The 19469-nt window shown below is 34.7% G+C and overlaps 2 protein-coding genes across 3 annotated transcripts in view; both read left to right on the forward strand.

Moving 5' to 3' along the window:
- Positions 1-19469, forward strand: part of LOC142345385 (protein arginine N-methyltransferase 6-like) — a 140197-nt gene that overhangs the window by 86152 nt on the left and 34576 nt on the right. The gene's annotated exons all lie outside the window — the stretch shown is intronic.
- LOC142345776 (uncharacterized) overlaps positions 1-19469 on the forward strand; it is a 29883-nt gene that overhangs the window by 1080 nt on the left and 9334 nt on the right. The window contains exon 1 of one of the 2 annotated variants that reach the window (XM_075398099.1): positions 12028-12346. The exons of the other annotated variant lie outside the window; for it this stretch is intronic. The gene's annotated coding sequence lies outside the window, so the exon portion shown is untranslated. Of the gene's footprint in view, positions 1-12027; positions 12347-19469 lie in introns of those variants that run through there. 2 annotated transcript variants of the gene reach the window in all.

Consider the following 19469-nt stretch of genomic DNA (forward strand, 5'->3'; position numbering starts at 1 on the left):
AATTTACCGAGCGATGTAAAAAATGTTCTTGATGCGTCATAAGCGCCAATGATAAACTGAATCATAAAACTCTTAAGTGTTTTCGTTATGTCCTATTTGGTTTCATGAGAATAAACAGTGAAGAGAACATTTTTGCAAAACTTTGAAGCTATATTTTTTCAATAAATTCTGCAGTTAGCCTTTATTAATAGCTGCAAAAGCAATCACTGAGCGGAGTTATCGTCGGACTTTTTTTGTGTTTACAATTCAAAGAATCTGATTTGTTTGGGGTGTTGTATAATTTTACGACACGAAGAGGATTTTTGATCTGTTTTCCAAAATCTGTCGATTGGTTCTGGAATAAAAATGAAGAACGGAGAGAGAGAAAGTTTGTGTTGCCGTTGCTCGAAAAAAACCGAAAAAATACGCGTAACGACTTATCGTAAAACGAGCAGAAATTTTTGAGCACATGCGGATTTTCCAGAGCACTGTTTTAGCAGTATCTCTTTTCCGTCCAAGTCTCTTTTCATAATTACAGCAAACAGTAATTACGTTTGGAATCCTTTTTGACTACATGTTTTGGTGTCTAAACTTCGGTCCTTCATCGAGTGCACGCTATTGTTTCATCCAATGAGTTTCCTCTATTGTTTCGGCCAATGAGTGGAGAGCTCAAAAATTTGGATTGACGAAGGTGGTAAGATTCAGATAGAGAAACAGAATATGTCTACGGAGCAGAGATGCAAAAGCAAGAATTGTTTTTTAAGTGACGTATTTGATCGCGAATTTTTGTTCAGTGCAATCTTTCAATCATTGCCAGCTTCATCATTTCAGAGAATAATAAACCAAAAATTAGTGTCTTCAGGTTTCTTCTAAAAAAACTGACAGTGCAGAGAAATAAAATTTTACCGGCTAAACTTTACATGATTTAAAAAATTTTTTATTCATTATAGCAATTTAAAATTAGAGGCAAGAATGACAAAGGGGCGTGTTTCAAAATTCTTGGAAAATATTACATGAGAGAAAACTTGCGAACTGTTATAGTTTTTCAGAAAAAAACTTATAAATAGAAATTTGCAATGAAAAACAATTAAATTAAACTGAGCGATAAAAATAAATAGCGAAATGGTTGAATTACATGATATCGATTAGTAGTATTAGGACCAAACTTTCTATGGTTTCATAGTGATTCTTACCTTGTAAATGTTTAACCGAAGTTGTTTTTATGGTTATAAATTGTGAATTATCATTTTTTTTAAAAAAAAAAGCACGATTTGCATATAAAACGAGGCTCTAAAAATTTTTTTGTATAAAACAGTTTTTTTAAATTTATTTGCAGCTTCGTACCTAGAACTTGGTTACAACGTGAAGCGTTGTTGAAACTTTGATTTACGCTTTTTGCGATAAACGTTTAGACCATTTATATGGAAAATAACCCGAAGTTATCGCTTGTTCTTTCTGCGGTTTGGCAGATTATAGTTCACCAATTCCGTTTTTCCCAGAAATGATTGAAAATATTTGTCTTATTTTATTTGTCTGATTTTCTCTTAACCAGTTCGTGTATACTGCTTGACCCTTGTTTGTTTAATTTTTGTGGCATTGAGAAATTGTAGTTTGAAATTTAAACATCGTTTATGTTTTGCAGAGAGACGTTTTTATTTTGAAAGACAGCGCAAGTCACGCAATTTTGTCAAAATAGACAGAGCTTTGTGGTGTAAACCAACAAGTCTGTGGTATTACTGTTCTGCGTATGTTTGGACAGGGCGTTTGCCTTTCTCCTCATGCTAGGGGAGGTGTTTGACTCTCAATTGTGGGTAGTTTGTTTTGAGTCTCTGTCGATATGAGCATGCTCTGGGCTTAAATAGGATTAATACCTCTCTTACACTGTCAATCAAGTTCATTTCCACAATCAATTCGCGGCTAGTTCTAATCGGGTTAAATCCCAATGGTAAGTTAGTGGGAGGATAGTGATATTAAATAACTTGGAAGACTTAAAATTGGTTTACAGAAGACGTTGAATAACAATGTTTTGTAGCTCCTCATTGGAATTGAATTATATCCGAACAATAACTAAGGGGAGGTAATGTTCAAAAAGATTTAGAATGTAGCAAAAGGAGTTTGGAATGTTGCTTTGCTTTTAACTAGTGGCAATTTGTCAGTTGGCTGGCAGATTTGAGATTTGAAATGGGTTTCTTGGGAACAAGGGCCAAGTAGTTGCTTCTGAAATTTGGACCAAGTTTGAAGTATCCATATTGATTCAGTTACGCTTCATCAATTAAATCAGTTTGTTGATGTGTCACAAATACAAAGACTAGTTCACTGGAATTCTGAGTCCGCGAGAATTTCAAGTAGAACTGGAGCACCTTTTACAAATTAAAGATCTCTTAATCCTGTCAAACACAAAATTTAGGCGAGCGGCTATAATAACCAACTTTTTCTGATAGGATCTTAGCAAAAGAATTAAAATGAAAATTTGTATTTCTAAATGTTAGAAATGCTCTTATTTAGAGACTATTGAGAAGAAAGAATTGTACAGCAGTGTGCTGTTGGGTCCAAAGTTTTCTTTTTAATCTGGGTGCCGGATATTTTTTTCAAGCTATCAGATATCTATCTTATCAGAAACCTGAAGAAAAAACAATTCTGAGTTGGCTGGAAGTTTTTCGATCATATTTCCTGAAATTGGTAAACCAAATATATCAGAGCTATCAGCAGGAAAAGTCTTGCTTTTTTGAGTTCAACAAGTTAATATCTATTGATCCGTGATACCGGAAATATGGAGCTGTTTGCTACAGTTCAAAGCTTTTTGGATGGCGAAAATTATTAGTGTCCGTCGTATTCGACGTAGATTTTCACTTCACTTTTTGAGCTTTCTTTTCGGCTGCAAAGTATTGACTAATCATCCTGATTTTGAATTTAACTTTTAATTCTCGTTTTTTTAGCTCATCGCTCATTTAAAACGCAAGCAGAGCGGGAGAAAGCGCAGCTTTCATTTTCAAATTTTTGGTAATATTTTTCACTTTATGTATAACGAGTTTGATTATTTTCTAAATTTATTTGGTGGTGTTTGTTTTTCTTCGCTTTGATATTTGATCAAATTTAAATGCAGAGCAAAACCAAAACGGTTAAATACAATATGGTACCAAACAATTAAGAGCAACTGATGAACTTTAACTGAGGTCAGAGACATCGAATATCAGAATATTTGGAGCTCAAATTAGTTTCTAGTAGCGCCTCATTAAGCCTTTGCTTTTTAACCTCTTAGTAAACAGGTAGCATAGTTTTTAATCCAAGTTTCTAATGACGTCAGAAGCCATTTGTTCCAAATTTCGGTAAATGTTTTATCGAAATTTTCCCATAATGTTGTTCTGGTATTCGCTGTTTAAGAATTGCCCATAAATTTTCAATGTTATATCTTCTTTCTTCTTTTGATTCCAGTATATAATTGTTCGACTCTTGAGTGTTCGTAATTTTTAATGAACCTTTGATTTTCTTTTACTGAATTTTCGAAGTACTGTGCGATAGACACGTTGACTAAAAGTGCAATAGGCTTTCTAAAGAGCTCTAATTGAACCTATCTAGCGCTTTGAGTGTACAGCTAATGACTGTTAAGACTTCAGAAACAATTTTTTGAAATATTTTTCTGAACGTTAGCCGGTCTTTAACCTATTTTTGCAAACTCTAAGTCAGTCTCAGTAATGACAGGTTTTCTGTCTTTTCTACTGCAACCAAAATTTATCTGGTTAGCTGTTTTATCTTTAATGTCTTTAGCGGTTTTATGACTTGTTTCGACGAGTTTTTATTTATATAAATTTAATTTTCATTGATCCGACGAGTTTTCATTTATATGTTTTTAGTTTTTGGATATTTTTCATAATTTTCCAATTGGAATCTTATCGCATTATCCTAATGTTGATAGTTCCCATTAGTTCAAAGAATACGTTAAAAGAATCATGGATCAAGTTTTCATAGAAAAGCTTGTGGACTAAATGGCTTTCACTTTTCTTCTCGCACTTTTCTAATGAATTTTTTGGTTTTTGCTTGTAATTGTTATTGTTTTCATAGTCTTAAGAGTTATTACTACGGGTTTTCTCAAAGATTTCGTGGTTTTGAAATATTTGTTCATATTTGTTGGTTTTTTGAATACTGATAGCGAAAGAAAGAAGAATGCTATTGTTGTGAACAATTTAATTGAAAAAAGAAATGTTTGTACTGAAAATTTCATTTTTTTAATGGCTTCGTTTCGTCTCATTTTTTTTATAATTTGCTGTTTTTGCCGTTTTCTTTTAATTCTTTGTAAGTGTAAAAAGCTCAGAGTTCTCATAAGCTACTAACTGAGGATTGAATGAATGATATTTTTCTATGCAGTCAGTTCATAGCAAATAGTATTAAAGTTTTTGACATTATTCCTTTTCAATTTTTTTTTGTTTTTTTGTTTTTGTTATTTGTATAGTTTTTTGTATTTTTTTGTGGTTCTTTTCGTCAACTTGTAACTTTTTCTCATCATTGAGAGGTCCCTTCCAACTTTTTGTAATTCAAAAAGTAAACTTTCTTTTAATATTATGTCGTAATTGATGTTTTGTTTGTGGGACAATATGGGTTTTCATAAATGTTTTGTGTGGTCAATATTTGTATTTTTTTCTCTTCTTTTACCACATTCGCGTAATAACAGTGCCCAATTATTTTCAATTGAGGCCCGAGTGAATTTATTTAATCGTTAAGTTTGTTTTTAGATCAATTACTATAGATAACAAGTGAAATAAAACAATATTTAAATAATAACTAATGATTTGAATGGCTTCAGTAATTTGCAGATTTTTTTGTAATTTCTTGAGCCTTTCGGCATCTTTAATCAGTTTCTATGGCTTAGTCTACCCAAAGACAGGTGCTATCAGTTTAATAATGACTTTTTAGTAACTTTCGCCGGAATTATTTTGTTAAAGGCTAATGATTTTTAAGACGTTTGACATATTTGGTTTAATTGTTGATAGATTTTTTGAATTTGGCCTCATTATTTTTGTCTTTCTACTTGTTACCTAATCTCATTAAGGAAAAGTCCCATCTGCTGTATACTTAAGATTAAGAAAATTTCTGCAGTTAAGGTTTCATCTGATTGCATTTTGACGTCGTTTACTAGGTGCTTTTACATTTAGATACTGAGTTTTTGCCGTTACATTTGAAGTTTTGCTTATTTTTTGTTTTTTTTTCTCGTAGTCCTTTCACTGGCAGATCTTGTGAGCGCTGTAATGAGGCATGGCATTATGGAATTCAATTAGTAGTTTGGGTGTGAAGTATTTTTTTAAAACTCATCTATTTTAAAACTTCTCTTTTTGGTTATCTCTTCGTTTGGTTGACAATTGAGTCAAAAATGTAGATCAGCTTGGGTCGGAACTTCATTTGCAAACGCACATTAACGAGCCTCATTGTTGGAAATGCATCTTCTTAATTTTTCATCGCATTCGGATAACCTGAAACGTTACGCTTATCTGGACATCTAATAAGCTTTTTGTCACGTTGATGCAGCCCAAAAATAAATGATCGATTGTCAGGGTTCAAAGTTCTTTGTTTTTCTTCAAGAAATTTTGGTCCATTTTTTCGCAAATCTGGAATTATATGTCGACAGGGATCCAAAACGTGGTCTCATATATAAACTTAATTTCTTTATATGCAACGTTAGGATTTTTTTTCTGCAGTAAATTGATATAGTTAATTTAAATGTCTTTAAATGATCAAAATTAGTTTCAAAATTCTTTTAGGGCAGGTTTTTATGCTGGCCTGACGGCCTCGTTGCCTGTCCCTTCTGGTGCTGAGTTTATTATTACTTGTTTTAATATTATTGTTTAACATCAGCTCACATCAGATAAATAAATTCTTTTTATATGCAGAAAGAACAATTTATTTGAATGAGAAAGTTCATTAATATATCAAGAAGAGTTGTGGGGCGCTCTGATGAGTTCCATGAAAATTATAGATCTTTTAGTTGATGGTTTACTGATTTTTACGGATTCTTTTAAACAGTTTTGGGTGTTCTTCGCAGACTATTAGCCTCGAAAATGTTATTTTTGAAGTTTTTCGTCGGGATTCCTGGATTTAGGTTTAATTGTGGGTTGTTTTATTTTTAATCGTTCTCGAACTAATTGAGAGCTTGATCTTTTTTGCGCTTTTGTTCCCCAAAATTATTTGCCCTAGCGTGACTTTTTCACGCTTGAAGTCTTTATTTTGCGTCACCTTAATTGATCGAATTCCGCAATAACTTTTGTTGTTAACATAAAGGCGATTTTAAGAGCTGAAGTATTAAATCCGTAAAAGCTTAGTGGTTTAAATATGAGTCTCCCATGCAAGGGGTCGATAGTTCGAATCCCTCTCGGGTCTGAAATTTTGGGTCACCAATAAAACGTTTGTTAGCTTTGCCTCCTCTAAAATAAATTGCCCCCTTTAGCTCGAGAGCAATTCATCCGACCGCATTCGATTTTTTGTTATCTAGGAAAATCCGACATTACGTTAACTGGCAGTTGGCAAATAGTGTCAGATCGTTTTACTTATCGGTTGTTTAAGCGGGACAGAAATCTTAAGATGTTGACTTCTGCCATTTTATCAGGCCTCAGTCCCTCAATCAAGTTTTACGTAGCTTTTTGTCATCATAGTAAATGAAATGTTATTTAGTTGATGAAATAGTATATGTGATAAATGATAAATAAATACAGTGGTCATATTGAATAATAATTTGCGCCATTTCTTATCACGTTTGGTTTTATCACGTTCGAGAGAAATGTTCGAGAGAAATTACATTGATAGCTACTTTAATTTCAGCGTTAAATTGAAATATTTGATTTCAATAGTAGACCTGTGTCCTTTTGGTGTTTTCGTTATCTATTGTCAACAACTACTCTAACAACGTTACCTGAAGCAACCTATTGTTAAAAACCAAAAGCTGATCACACTCAAATTGACAACTATGTGAAGATTTTTAAAGTTGAAGGCGTGCTCTTGCGACTTATTCTATTTAAAATTTGAGATCAGAGATGTAAAATGGTAATTTTTAGACTGCATCAATTTTTTTATCACAGAAACAATGAAAGCTTCTCTTCGGCTATCATTTAAGTTCAAAAGATTATCCAGAAAAATGCGGTGAAAATCTTTTCAAGCCTAATTTGGTTGTACTTGTTACTTGCTGTACGCGTTGAGCTCTGGTTCTAGGTTGAATATGATCATTTAATTTTTTTACCCAGATAAGCTTATGCAAAAAACGATTTATCTATATTTTCTTAGTTGTAACTCAATGTTTTTGTTATTTTTTTTTGCCATTTTTGCACTCTTAAACAAATTTGTTGAATATGATCAATTGCACATGCTGTCCTGCTTTGTGCATGCTATCCTGCGATTTGTCAGTTGCGTTAAGTAAAATGTATGTATTTTTGAGGTAATTGAAGTAAATGTTGACGTATTTTAATTCGTGTAGGATTACGGATGTCCTAACTAGCCTCCAAATTTTTTTGCACCTGAAATTTTTGTATTCGGAATGAAGCAAATTCATAAGTACTTGATTATCGCAAACTCAATTCTTTGGCATACCTTTTGAGAAGTGCAACTAAAGAGAAGAAGACTAAATTAAAAGGTCACCTACCCAAAAGTCCAATTGTTAAAATTCAAATAGTTTGAAGTGAAGCAGAATAATTGTTGAAGTTTTTTTCAATGCGAAAAGGTTTATTGTAAACTTGCGATAACGAGTGGGTGATATTGACGCTTTTAAGACATCGTTTTTTTGGAATGTAACAATAGCAGTTATTGTTCCGACCCACATGTGGAGGTAGGAACTATATACACAAATGGGTTTTTTTTGTTCAGACAAAGTTGGCCGATCAATATATTCATCGTAGAGAGTTGAGACTGGTATCATTAGAAAGCTCGTCCAGCGTAGAATATCGAATCAAAAGATTTTTGTGTTTTACTGGGAGTTATCGAGGTTTAAACTTTTCAGAAAAATAGAGTGAATTCCGTTGTTTTTATTCACATTTTCCGTAATTTTTGACCAAATTTTAGTTAATTTTGCTAGAACTCGTTAAAATTTTTTTTAAATGTTATTCGCTTTACGGTTAAGGATAAAGAAGGTTCGCCAATTTGTTTTAATCGAGCTTTTTGGTTAATATTTTTGCTAAATGCTTCAAATTTGAGACTTTTTTAACTCAAAAAAAGCCCCAAATAAGCTTTTGTTTCCTACTTCGTTTAAATTTGCCAGAAGTAGAGACCTAACATCTGCTGCCACCATCTTTGAAAACCCCTAAAAAGACAGCTGTACTTTTGCTTCCGGTAGGAGTTTTCTGGAATTAAATTATTGCCGGTTTTTGAAAAATTAAGCTAAAAATTATACAAAGTGTGGTTTGTTTTTTTTTTTGTGGTTTGTTGAAATATTTTATCGAATAATTGATCTGTTTTGTAAATATATGGACTAATTAATTTTTGGACACTTAGAAAAATCAGGGCTAGGGGTCAACTCATCATGATTTCTTAAAATCAGTAATTATTCGGATTATATTAGAGCACGGTCTTTTTAAATTTGTTTTCGTAGTTTTGTTTTTATGTTGATTACTGACATGAATTATTTCAAATAACGGTCCAATCATTGACTATCAATCCTATTTACAACAAAATAAGGCCATATGAAGGTAGAGTTTGTCTACAGAGAAAAGCTCATAGATTTTATGGCTTTGAAAGTGTATTTTCTTGAATTTTAAAGGATTTCCTTTTCTGGATTCACTTGTAATATTTTTTGTGGCCCCATGACTACTTTTTTTATTTAATGGTTCCAATGTTCTCATGAAGAGCTGCAGGTGAGCCTATACTACGCCTTCAGTTATTATCTAATGACTCTCATGACTTTGAATTTGTTTGCTTTAAGAGAATGTTAGTGATGTTTTGAAATTTGTCAATTTTAAATCTTGTTTCTGTCCACATGTATCTTGGTCTCAATTTAAACAGGACAAAACTTATTCCTAGCGGAGGAAAAAATACTCACCACATTGGTTTTATTTTAAATAATGTTTTTTTGCTTTCTTACTACGAAATTTATTGAATTTTATGTTAGTTTTTGCATGTTTTCCTGTATTTGAGGTCGTCATCCATTCCCATTTCAACCAATCATATTAATTATAGCTCAAACTGGCATTGAAAAATGCGCAAACTAAACATTTTGAACGATTTCCGTGATCAGCTGATAGTTTTATCGACTGCGCCGTTCTCTCAAAATTTCCTGGATTTGTGTCTTTGTCTTTAATTGGGGTTCTTTTCGTTTTCATACGGCATGTTCCTGTCAATCAAAAATTCTAATTGCTTCTATAGACGTTTAAATGAATCGATTTACTGATTTTGGATTAGAGCTAAAAGTTTTAATGACTTTCAATTAATTTTTTTAAGAAAATAATTTTGTATTTCCCTAATATTTGCATGTTTTCCTGTATCTGAGGTTGTTGATTGTTCTCTTTTCAACTTATCACACTAAATGTTGTTACAGCTGGCATTGAAGTAATGCGCAAAATAACTTGTTTAAAGACTTCAATGATTAGCCTACAGTTTTAACGGATGCGGATCCGTGCTCTCACAAAACTTATTAGTTTTTTGTTTTTGACTCTAAATGTCGTTCTTTCTGTTGTCGTTCGGTATATTTATGAAAATCAAAGGTTTTGAATGCTTCCAGGATTTCTTTAACTGAATCCATTTCCTGATTTTAGTTTATAGTTAACGGTTTTGAAGACTTTCAATTATTTTCTTCAAAGAAAACATTTTTGTTATTCCAGTTTTTGTTATCTTTGTCGTCAACAAGTAACTAAGTTTTATCATTGACACAACTAGTCAATTTCCTGTTGCTCTAAACATTCTTTCTGCAGTGGGTTATGTTTTAACAGATGTCTATAGATCTTAGATATGTTTTTATAAGAATTTTGTGTTTTCGATACTGGTCAGTATTTGTGGTTCTTTCTGTTGTCTTTTCCACAAAGACGCTTTACCTAGAAGGCCCAGTTAAAATCAAAAAAGATCAAAGCAATTTTTTAATCGCTTTTGTCAGTGTAGAGTCTTTAATGGTTCTGTAAAGTATTTTTGAGCTTTGTCACTTTTATATTTTTTTTTTCAATTTTGTATCTTGGTCTCTGTAACCATAAGTAGTATCCTCTTTCCAGTGAACCAAGATTCTATCTTTTTTCTTGTTTTATTTTAAACCAATGGTTTCTTGGCTTGGTACTACGCATTTTTATTTAAAAAAATTGATTTTTGGATGTTCGCTCGTTCTCAGTTTTCTGTTTACTTTCCAGATTATGGCACTAATCGGTTGGCCCAATTGGCGCTGGTAGTTTTGCAGCCGTCCAACATATTACGGATAACGACAAGTCTGAATTGCTTCACGTATAAATTAGCCTCCCTAATGAGCCGAGTTGATACGAAGTGGTTTCAATCAATTTGAAATTGGTTTTTTTCAGAAAATGAGAATTCTTTATTGTCTGCCTGTCACCCAGTCGCATTATTGAAAGGTATTATATCTTATCTAAGAAAATTTTATTGGAGTACAAGTTGATTTGTTTAGATCGATTTTATCGGATTCTTATCATTTTGTTATTTTCTGTTTTTTAAATATATTCATCGAGTTTTGGTCGGAATTAATGTTTGCTAGTATTTGTCTTTGGGTGTGTCTCTTCCAGTACTCTCATTGCTGGCAAGTCTCGTTGGCTCTCTAATCCAGCTTTGTTTTTTCACTTAACTGTTTGCTGAAAGATATGAGAGTTTTTGAACCATTTCTTTCTCTTCCTCATTTGGTAGACTAATAAATCAAAACGTGGATGGGCGGGGTCGGAACATCATGTGCGAACGCACATTACCGAGCCTCCTTGTTGTTCTAAAGTTTCATACCAAAATTTTTGTTGTCAATATTTTAGACCATTTGGTTTCTGGCTAGAATTTTAAGTTTTGCAGAAACATCCTTCCTGGTGGGAAGAAGTTAATATAATTATTCCGTTGGAACTTTATGCAAACGCACGTCATTGATCTTTCTTGTAGTATCTTCAAGAATACAAACCAATTTTTTCTGATCTTTAATGAACACTGCGTTTCCCAGTTTTAATATTGCAATCTGATTCTAATTGTTTTTCTATTTCTGTGGGCTTCATATTTTGAGCGTTGAATTGATTTATATCTTATTAAGGACTGAATTGTTCTGTTTCCTCAGCCTGAGTTAAACCTTTTGGGTTTCTAACTGTCTCATAGTTCTACAATTATATTAATTTGCATTGATATGAGAAATACCTCAAAACTTTCACGTTGAATAACTTTGTTCTTTGAGTTATCTAGTCTCAAGGCTGATAAAACTTTGATGAGCAAACATGACATGTCTAAGTCCATTAAGTGCCTGGTTTCTGTGAGTATCTCAGGTAGGTGCTATGCATGATCACCAGCAAGGTGCTTATTACGTAACCAGTACACGCAATTATCGCAGTAGGTCTCACAGGTTAATGACCCTGTACACAACCTTGTATTGATGAGTTAATGAGTTGAGACACATTAGTTAGTTTGTTCGCATTTATTAATAGATGTCTAAATGTGATAACTAGAATTTGATCATATTAAAACGCTGTTGCAAACTTGGTCTTCAGTTGATTGTAGCGCTTCATAATTCATCGATTTTGGAATTTTAGTCTCATTGGAGTTATTTTCTACCAAATTTTATTCGTCGTTTTTGAATTTTTATTGTGATTTTACTCTGATTGAAACACGTTTTGCAAAATAGTCGTCGGATATATAAAAAGCCAGGTAATTGAAATGTTTTTAAAGGATGAAAGAATTGTTTGTTTAATCTGGCACGCTTTTAATTACGCGAGCTGCTATTCTGACTAATTGCTTAAATACTATTTTCTCTTGTTTGTTTATTGATTAATTGCTTAAACTCAAGTTTGCTCAGCAGACCTTCACTAAAATAGTTTCTATTTTTTACACTGCCTACGTTTAGTTTGTTTTGTTTATCACAATTTTCAGACCTGTCAATAAGCAAAATCACCCTGAGTTGTATTTGGGTTTGCTTTGATTTGGTGAAAACATTTTTTATTAATGTGTCATAAAAAGTATTTGGTTTTAGCACATCTTGAATTCCAAAGCTGTGACATTTCACGTTGCACGCACTAGCACACGCCAGACCGATTAACCTGCTTTTGACAAGGGTCGTTAACATAGTTATTCTAGTAAAAACAAACTCCTAGTTGCGACTTCAAATCCTCGATATTGCAACTGTTTGAAATTTAAATTTTGTTTTTGTTACGCTGTCTGAGTTTACTAAATTGTCTGCATTCGGCTCTTGATGTTAGTGTAGCATCTTTAATAAGAGAAAGAGAAATTGGTTAGTACTTTTATTTTGTTTTCAGTTTTTCAAGGCGTCCGTTTTAGGGCTGAGTGAACATTTTGCTATTCATTTCCATTTCCCTTTGCCAAAGTTAGATTTACCTGATTTGCAACCGATCTTTGCTTAACGAAATTACATTTTGAAATGCTATGTTGACGTTTATAATTGTTCTGATTTGAAACTTCCCAATGAACACGCTTGAATCCTTTTTACCTTTATTCTATGCGAAAGATCTTGAAATAGAGCAAAAAAATTGGAGTGCGAAATAGAGTAAGAAATTGGAAAAAGGTAAATTGATTGCATGAGCAATTATTAGTGACGAATGTGTTTGCTCATTATGTATGAAGTGTCTTCGGTTACTCAATGGCCGCAAAACAAAGTTAAGCCAAGACCATATTACCCCAGTCGTTAACAGGTGGTTATCTTGCAAAATTCTTGTAAAAAAGTGGTTATCTTGCAAGACGATGACTATCATGCAAGATTAACATCCGAATTTCAATCTGCGAAAAAAATTTAAGTGACATAAGCTCTGTTTCAATTGTTCTTAGTCTGTTCTTAGAAATTTAAATTCTATCACCATTAAAATCATTGGAGACACGCACGTATCGATTAACATACCGTATAATAGCATCATGATGGCTTTCTGTTATTAAATTTATTTGGTTTGGCGCACTGTTTTTTGAAGCTGTGAAACTTGCAACCCCTCGCCTTATTCAATTGACCAATTAAACTATGTAGTGTCAATTTTCTTTCAGTGGAAAGCCTTTTGAGAAATATGCTTGAGACTGCAGTTCATGCAAACATTTTCCTATATTTGCGAACACAGTGTCATAATAAGTTTTATAGTATCTCAAAACAATGAGCCACTTAATCAGAGATTTTTCTGATTCAAAAAAGCCCAAAAATTGCAAAGGTTAAAAATTTCGAAACTCTTATGGTTTTTCAACAAATTGTTATCTTGATAAGCGACATATCTCATAAATCTGGTTTTTCAAATCTCCAAAACCAAAAGCCTGAAAAGAATTTTTAGGCAGTGATTTTTCAGAATACGCAATTAGAAATTTAGTTCCTTGTAATCGGATAGAAGAAATGAGCAGGAAACTAGATGTTCGCAAATATATACCACCCATTCGCCCTGTGATGTCACATGAAATTTCGTTTATTGCAAATCTCATTCTATGAACATGTTTGTTTAGTTTATTCAGATGTAAAGAAACATGCCTAACAAGCCTAATTTGTTAAATTTTTAACATACCACTCACTCCGAGCTATTGTTGTTCGACAGATCATTGAGAAATTATTAATGAGAAAAACAATTGTGTACTTACTAAATTAAAAGAAGTTGTCAGTCCATCATCCCTTGATGGAGCTGACCCCTCCATTCCGCTGAAAATCTAAAGCGAAGACTTTTAGTGCCTGCGCACACAAAACCATCATTGAAAAATGGTAGTTAAAAACATGCACTGTTCGCCCATAGTTTTGCAGTTATACCTTCAAAAACACCGCACACGAATAGACATTTTCTTCTTGATTTTCTGAAGCTAGGACTGCTCAGTGGTTGAGGAATTACTTTAGTTTGAGTTTTCCTGCTTCGCGGTATCTGCCTTGGCTAAATTTGAAGTCGATTTTATTTTAATAGAGGATCATAGATGGTGCCTTTCACTTATAGATATTAAGGAGAGGAGGAATTGTCAGAATAAAAGTTAGATTTATTTCTAGAACAACTTGTACCGATGTCATAACAGGAAATAAGAGGCTCTTTTTAATCATGTTATTTTGAGACGAGGTTGGAGGTGTACTTATAGTTTGCATTTTAGTTGATACTCTTTTTGTTTTCTGGTACAAGTTCTATCGATTTTTGGCTCGACCTAAACGAAATTGTCGTCATGATACTAATGAAATGTAGGTAAACTTTTTTTTACAATTGTCCATGCATTAATTCAACTGTTTAGACAATAGCGTTGTTGTCTCAGCCCTCTAAATTACTTTGGGCTAGAAACTCTTTGTCAGCCCGACTTTTTTGTTTTTGTCAAATTGGCCTATCGAAATCTTTGCAGAGATATTCATCTTTATTATCATTGAAAGCTCTTGAAATTTGAGTAATTTTTTCATAATTTATAACTCTGAAGGAAAGACTAAGCTTTGATCAAACTTTTTCACGCTGTATACGATTAGGTCCAGCTTACATTACGAAAATTGAATGTGTCTTAATATCAACAATTCGAAATGGGCTGAGAGCTCAAACAGCATCAAGTAGACTGAGTACTTCATCAAGAGCGATTTTTTTTCTCAAAAACGTGCAGGAAGTGTGCTAATTTTCTTGAGATTACGAGTGTTAAGGCTCCTGATTAGGAATTGGATTTAGTGAAATAGTTATAAAGACAAATTCTTTTAGAGATGTTTTTACCAAGGACAAGGAAAACATTCAATTGGAAAGGATTTATGTAACTGTTTCTTTTATTTGAAACTGTTGATTCAAAGTATTTTTTACTCATCTTTAATGTCTTAAATAGTGCGAAGGACACTGCGTGAATTGTGTTTTTTCTTGATTGCTCGACCGATTTTTCGTCTGATCCATTTGACTCAAAACGGGATAAACAGGTAGCGCCCAGCGAGCATTAAGTTTCATTAGAGGCACTTAGCCGCGTTTGGTAGTCCTTCAAGTGCTTAGTGCGGTGATGCTACTGGGAAGGCCGTAGTTTAAGGTTAAAGGTCCATTTTAAGGAGTTTTTGAGTTTTTTTTGATCAGTCTAAAAGTGAGGCTGGTTAAAGTTGACAAAGGTCTTTTACGAGATATACTTTTTTGACCATCTGTAGAGCTATATGTTTTGGTACTCCAAACAAAAACACGCAAGTTTATACTAATTTTCAAGCGTTTCAAACTTTTTTTTGACATTTTTTGAGTTTTTTCACCCCTATGTGTCAAGGAACCTCCTCTGGGTTTGATAATAGCTTACTGCATAGTTTGTACGGTTAATTTTTTGTTTCAACATTTTTCAACATCAATGGTTTTGCAAACAATAAGGCCTTGAATTTAAGAGGTTATTAATTGCTCTCAAATAAAATGCGTAGTAATTAACTGCTCTCAAACGAAGTTTGTAGCAATTATATTAGTCCTGTCGCTCTTTTTTATGCGATTTTTCGCTTGACCGATTTTTCGTCTGACCCATTTGACTATTCGCCCCCAAAAACGGGATAAACAGGTAACGCCCAGCGGGCATTAAGTTCTCTTAGAGCCTTTCAGCTCACTAGTCTCCAAGTATGGGATTCACAAACTGTTTTGGAGACTTATACTTATGGTGTGAAGGGCGGTTCTTAGAAGTTGACTCACCACTAATACCCTCTCCGTCCCCCCCCCCTCCACATCAGCCCCCCTCACTTCAACCCTCCCCCAATTCCTACCCCTGCACATCGTTCAGGCTGTAAGGGCCCCGTGCAGCCGAAAACCCCCCTCCCATCGTTGCCCCCCCCCCCCCACTGTTTAAGCCTTCTACAAAATTGTTTTGACGGCCTTCTACAAGCTTTTTTTGTTTTGACGGCCTTCTACAAGTTTTGACGGCCTTCTTGCCCCCCCACTGTTTAAGCTTTCTACAAAATTGTTTTGACGGCCTTCTACAAGTTTTGACGGCCTTCTACAAGCTGTTTGACGGCCTTCTACAAGCTTCTACAAGCCTTCTACTGTTTCAACATTTTTCAACATCAATGGTTTTGCAAACAATAAGGCCTTGAATTTAAGAGGTTATTAATTGCTCTCAAATAAAATGCGTAGTAATTAACTGCTCTCAAACGAAGTTTGTAGCAATTATATTAGTCCTGTCGCTCTTTTTTATGCGATTTTTCGCTTGACCGATTTTTCGTCTGACCCATTTGACTATTCGTCCCCAAAAACGGGATAAACAGGTAACGCCCAGCGGGCATTAAGTTCTCTTAGAGCCTTTCAGCTCACTAGTCTCCAAGTATGGGATTCACAAACTGTTTGGGAGACTTATACTTATGGTGTGAAGGGCGGTTCTTAGAAGTTGACTCACCACTAATACCCTCTCCGTCCCCCCCCCCCCTCCACATCAGCCCCCCTCACTTCAACCCTCCCCCAATTCCTACCCCTGCACATCGTTCAGGCCGTAAGGGCCCCGTGCAGCCGAAAACCCCCATCCCATCGTTGCCCCCCCCCCACTGTTTAAGCCTTCTACAAAATTGTTTTGACGGCCTTCTACAAGCTTTCTGTCGGCCTTCTGGCCTATCCGTTCTTGAGTATTTCGTATTGTATATATTTTGCTGTGTTTAATGTTCTGAGGATAATTAAATAGACTAATATAGAGAAATAAATTGCTCAAAAAATTAAGTTGAAAATTGGGTAGTTGACCGGCTTTTTGAAGTTTAGGAGTCTACAATAATTTTTATGTTCTACTATTTTGTTCAATATTTCAAATCTAAATGTTAGGGGTCTGTGCAGGTGCATCTACTGTGAAAATGGACCAGTACTGGATTCGAACCAGCGTCTCTTACTTGCAAGCCTAGTGTGCTACCCACCAACTGGTCTTAAGCTCTCGAATTTGGTCATCTCTTATAACCCGTTCTCACGTTCTTTCTTGTTCTTCAAGGCTTCATTTTTCTAGCCAAGTATACGTTGAACAAGTAGAGCTTCATGTCAAACTAATCTTATGCACATTAGGTTGTTCTTTCTCAACCTTCTAACACTAGACTAGAGCTAAAATTACTTCTGAAGTAGCTGATGTTTTTTAATGGTACAAGTTTGAATTGCTGAAGCATAGACTGTTTTAACATTCCCTTAAACTTTGACTGCAATTTCGCTTTTGAATGCTTTTTTGCTGCAGGGAACAAACCGTCGCGATCATATTCTGGACTTCTTGCTTTTCGCATCTACTGTTAGTTCCAATTTCATCTGTTGGTTTAGTAATTGCTCTCAAACGAAGTTTGTAGCAACTCTATTAGTCCTGTCGGTCTTTTTAGTGCTATTTTTTGCTTGACCGATTTTTCGTCTGGCTCATTTGGCTTTTCGTCCTCAAAAACGGGATGAACATGTAGCGCCCAGCGGGCATTAAATTCTCTTAGATGCTTTCAGCTGATTAGTATCCAATTATACTATTTACAGAAACTGTTTTGGAAACTTATGGTGTGAAGGGCTGTTTTTAGAGTTTGAAGACCACCGCTGTTGCCCCCACCCCACTTGCCCCCATCAACCCCCGGTGCACGCCCACCCCATTGGCTAGCTACTGACGAAGCCAACAGGTCGTTTGAGAGCAATTCGCCCGATGTTAGTCGGTTATATATCGTTATATCGATTAATTGTTCGGATTTTGAAAAAATGTTGACCACTAACCCGAGAATTTTTTTCAGCTCTGCACTTCTCTTCTAGGTTTCCAATCTTTTTTTACGATTCGCTTCGATCCGCGAGAGATGTTAAATTGCAGACCTGTTGACTGTTTTCTTGTATTTATACCAAGCGTGGATTAGCAGGAGCATGAATGTTAAAATGGGCGACGGATTGAGGAAATTGAGGCTATGAATCTAGGATTAAGACTCGTCATAGGATTAAATTAATTAACTTAGCAAATTAGAGAATGTAGTTGGGCACAAGGTTTTGCACAAGTTCAGAAGCTGAAGTGATTGTATTTTCTTTCCAATTTTAAGTTGCGCTTTGTCAGAAAAAGATCAATACTGCGTCTGATCAAAACTGATAAGCTAGAAAAAGCAAATCACGTTTATTGTTTATCTCGTTTTTATGGCTAGTGAATTTAAGTATAAGTTGTTCTCTCGATTGTTTGCTTGGTAGAACACACTTAGTTTTGAGAACAGATTTCGGGAACCCAATTAATAATTGGTAAGGCGCCAGACCATTTTGTAGTATCAAATATGACCCAGATCTGGGAATTACTTGTTCCCTAAATTTGTGTGTCGGGCCTTGGATAAAAGCGCCAAAGTTGTAACCCAAAATACTAAGGGCTACTACTCCTTTCATTTAATTGGCCGTCTGCATTGTTGGTGGCTTAGCTCAGATTTGTTCACGTGTCGTCCAAATCACTCCACTTTCATGGGCAATCATGACTACTGTTTATTTTATTGGCTAACGGCTACCCTGATTGTTTACTTCAAGTTGAAAACCCGTTTGTTATTAAGTGGGTTTCGTATTAAATTCCTTGTTTTCTGTAACCGACGACTTTCTCTTAGGCCCAAGTTTACCTTAGCGTAGGATCACACTCTTTTATCTAATTTAGAGTAACTATTTTGCGTCTCTATGATTTAATTGAGAATAATGAATCGGCTTTCAAAGTACTTGTTAAGGGCATAAAGAATACTGAAACAGGAATCGCTGTTCGGCTAGAATTCACTTTGATAAGTTTCAAGCCTGGAAGGCAGAAGTCCGTTGCGATTGATCGCTTTCCGGTTAAGTTGTCTGAAACAACAGTGAAAACGGCGTGACGTATCAGGCGACACGACGTGAAGGAATCGCGGTTGTAGGAAATATCTGCGAAGTTGAGAAAGACGTTAGTCACAATTTTCAGGGGCGGTGGAGCGGATATAAGAAAGCATGGGTTACTATTGTAGTGTCATGTATATTAGGGGAGTGAGTTGATAGTATGGAAGGGAAGACAAGGAGAGAGATCTTAAGGGGAGTTAGTTAATGTAGTTGTGTGATATGTTTACAAAAGTTACTTCCACTTTGTAAATCGAAGGTCCGCGAGTCACGTGACCACACATGTAGCCGATTGTATCAAATAGCCGAAGTGCGCAAGCACGAAAAGGCATTTCTCTGTCTATTTGCAGTGTGAATGAATCCATCTCGCTTAGAGTCGTCAATTTTGAGAACCACTATGCCGAATAAACTCGCTAGTCGCAACTTTTCTTTTTTAAAAAAAAATAGGTCGTCGACTTCTATGCGCGCAACAAGAAATAGATGAAAATTTGATATGATCCAATTGGATCGGTGGATTGCGGTAGATTTTTTGCTCTATGAAGTTTACAGTTTAATCTTGTGTTTTCCTAAAATGAATTGACTGGTAACTGTGCCTCCCTGGTGTTCGGTCAATGCGCCTTGTCATATTTTTGGTTAGTTGAACTAGGACTGTGTATAAATGGGTTGTAACTGTCCAGTCATTTC

Source organism: Convolutriloba macropyga, chromosome 9 (genome assembly GCF_964194025.1).
Source record: "Convolutriloba macropyga chromosome 9, txConMacr16.3, whole genome shotgun sequence".
NCBI classification, from domain to species: Eukaryota; Metazoa; Xenacoelomorpha; order Acoela; family Convolutidae; genus Convolutriloba; species Convolutriloba macropyga.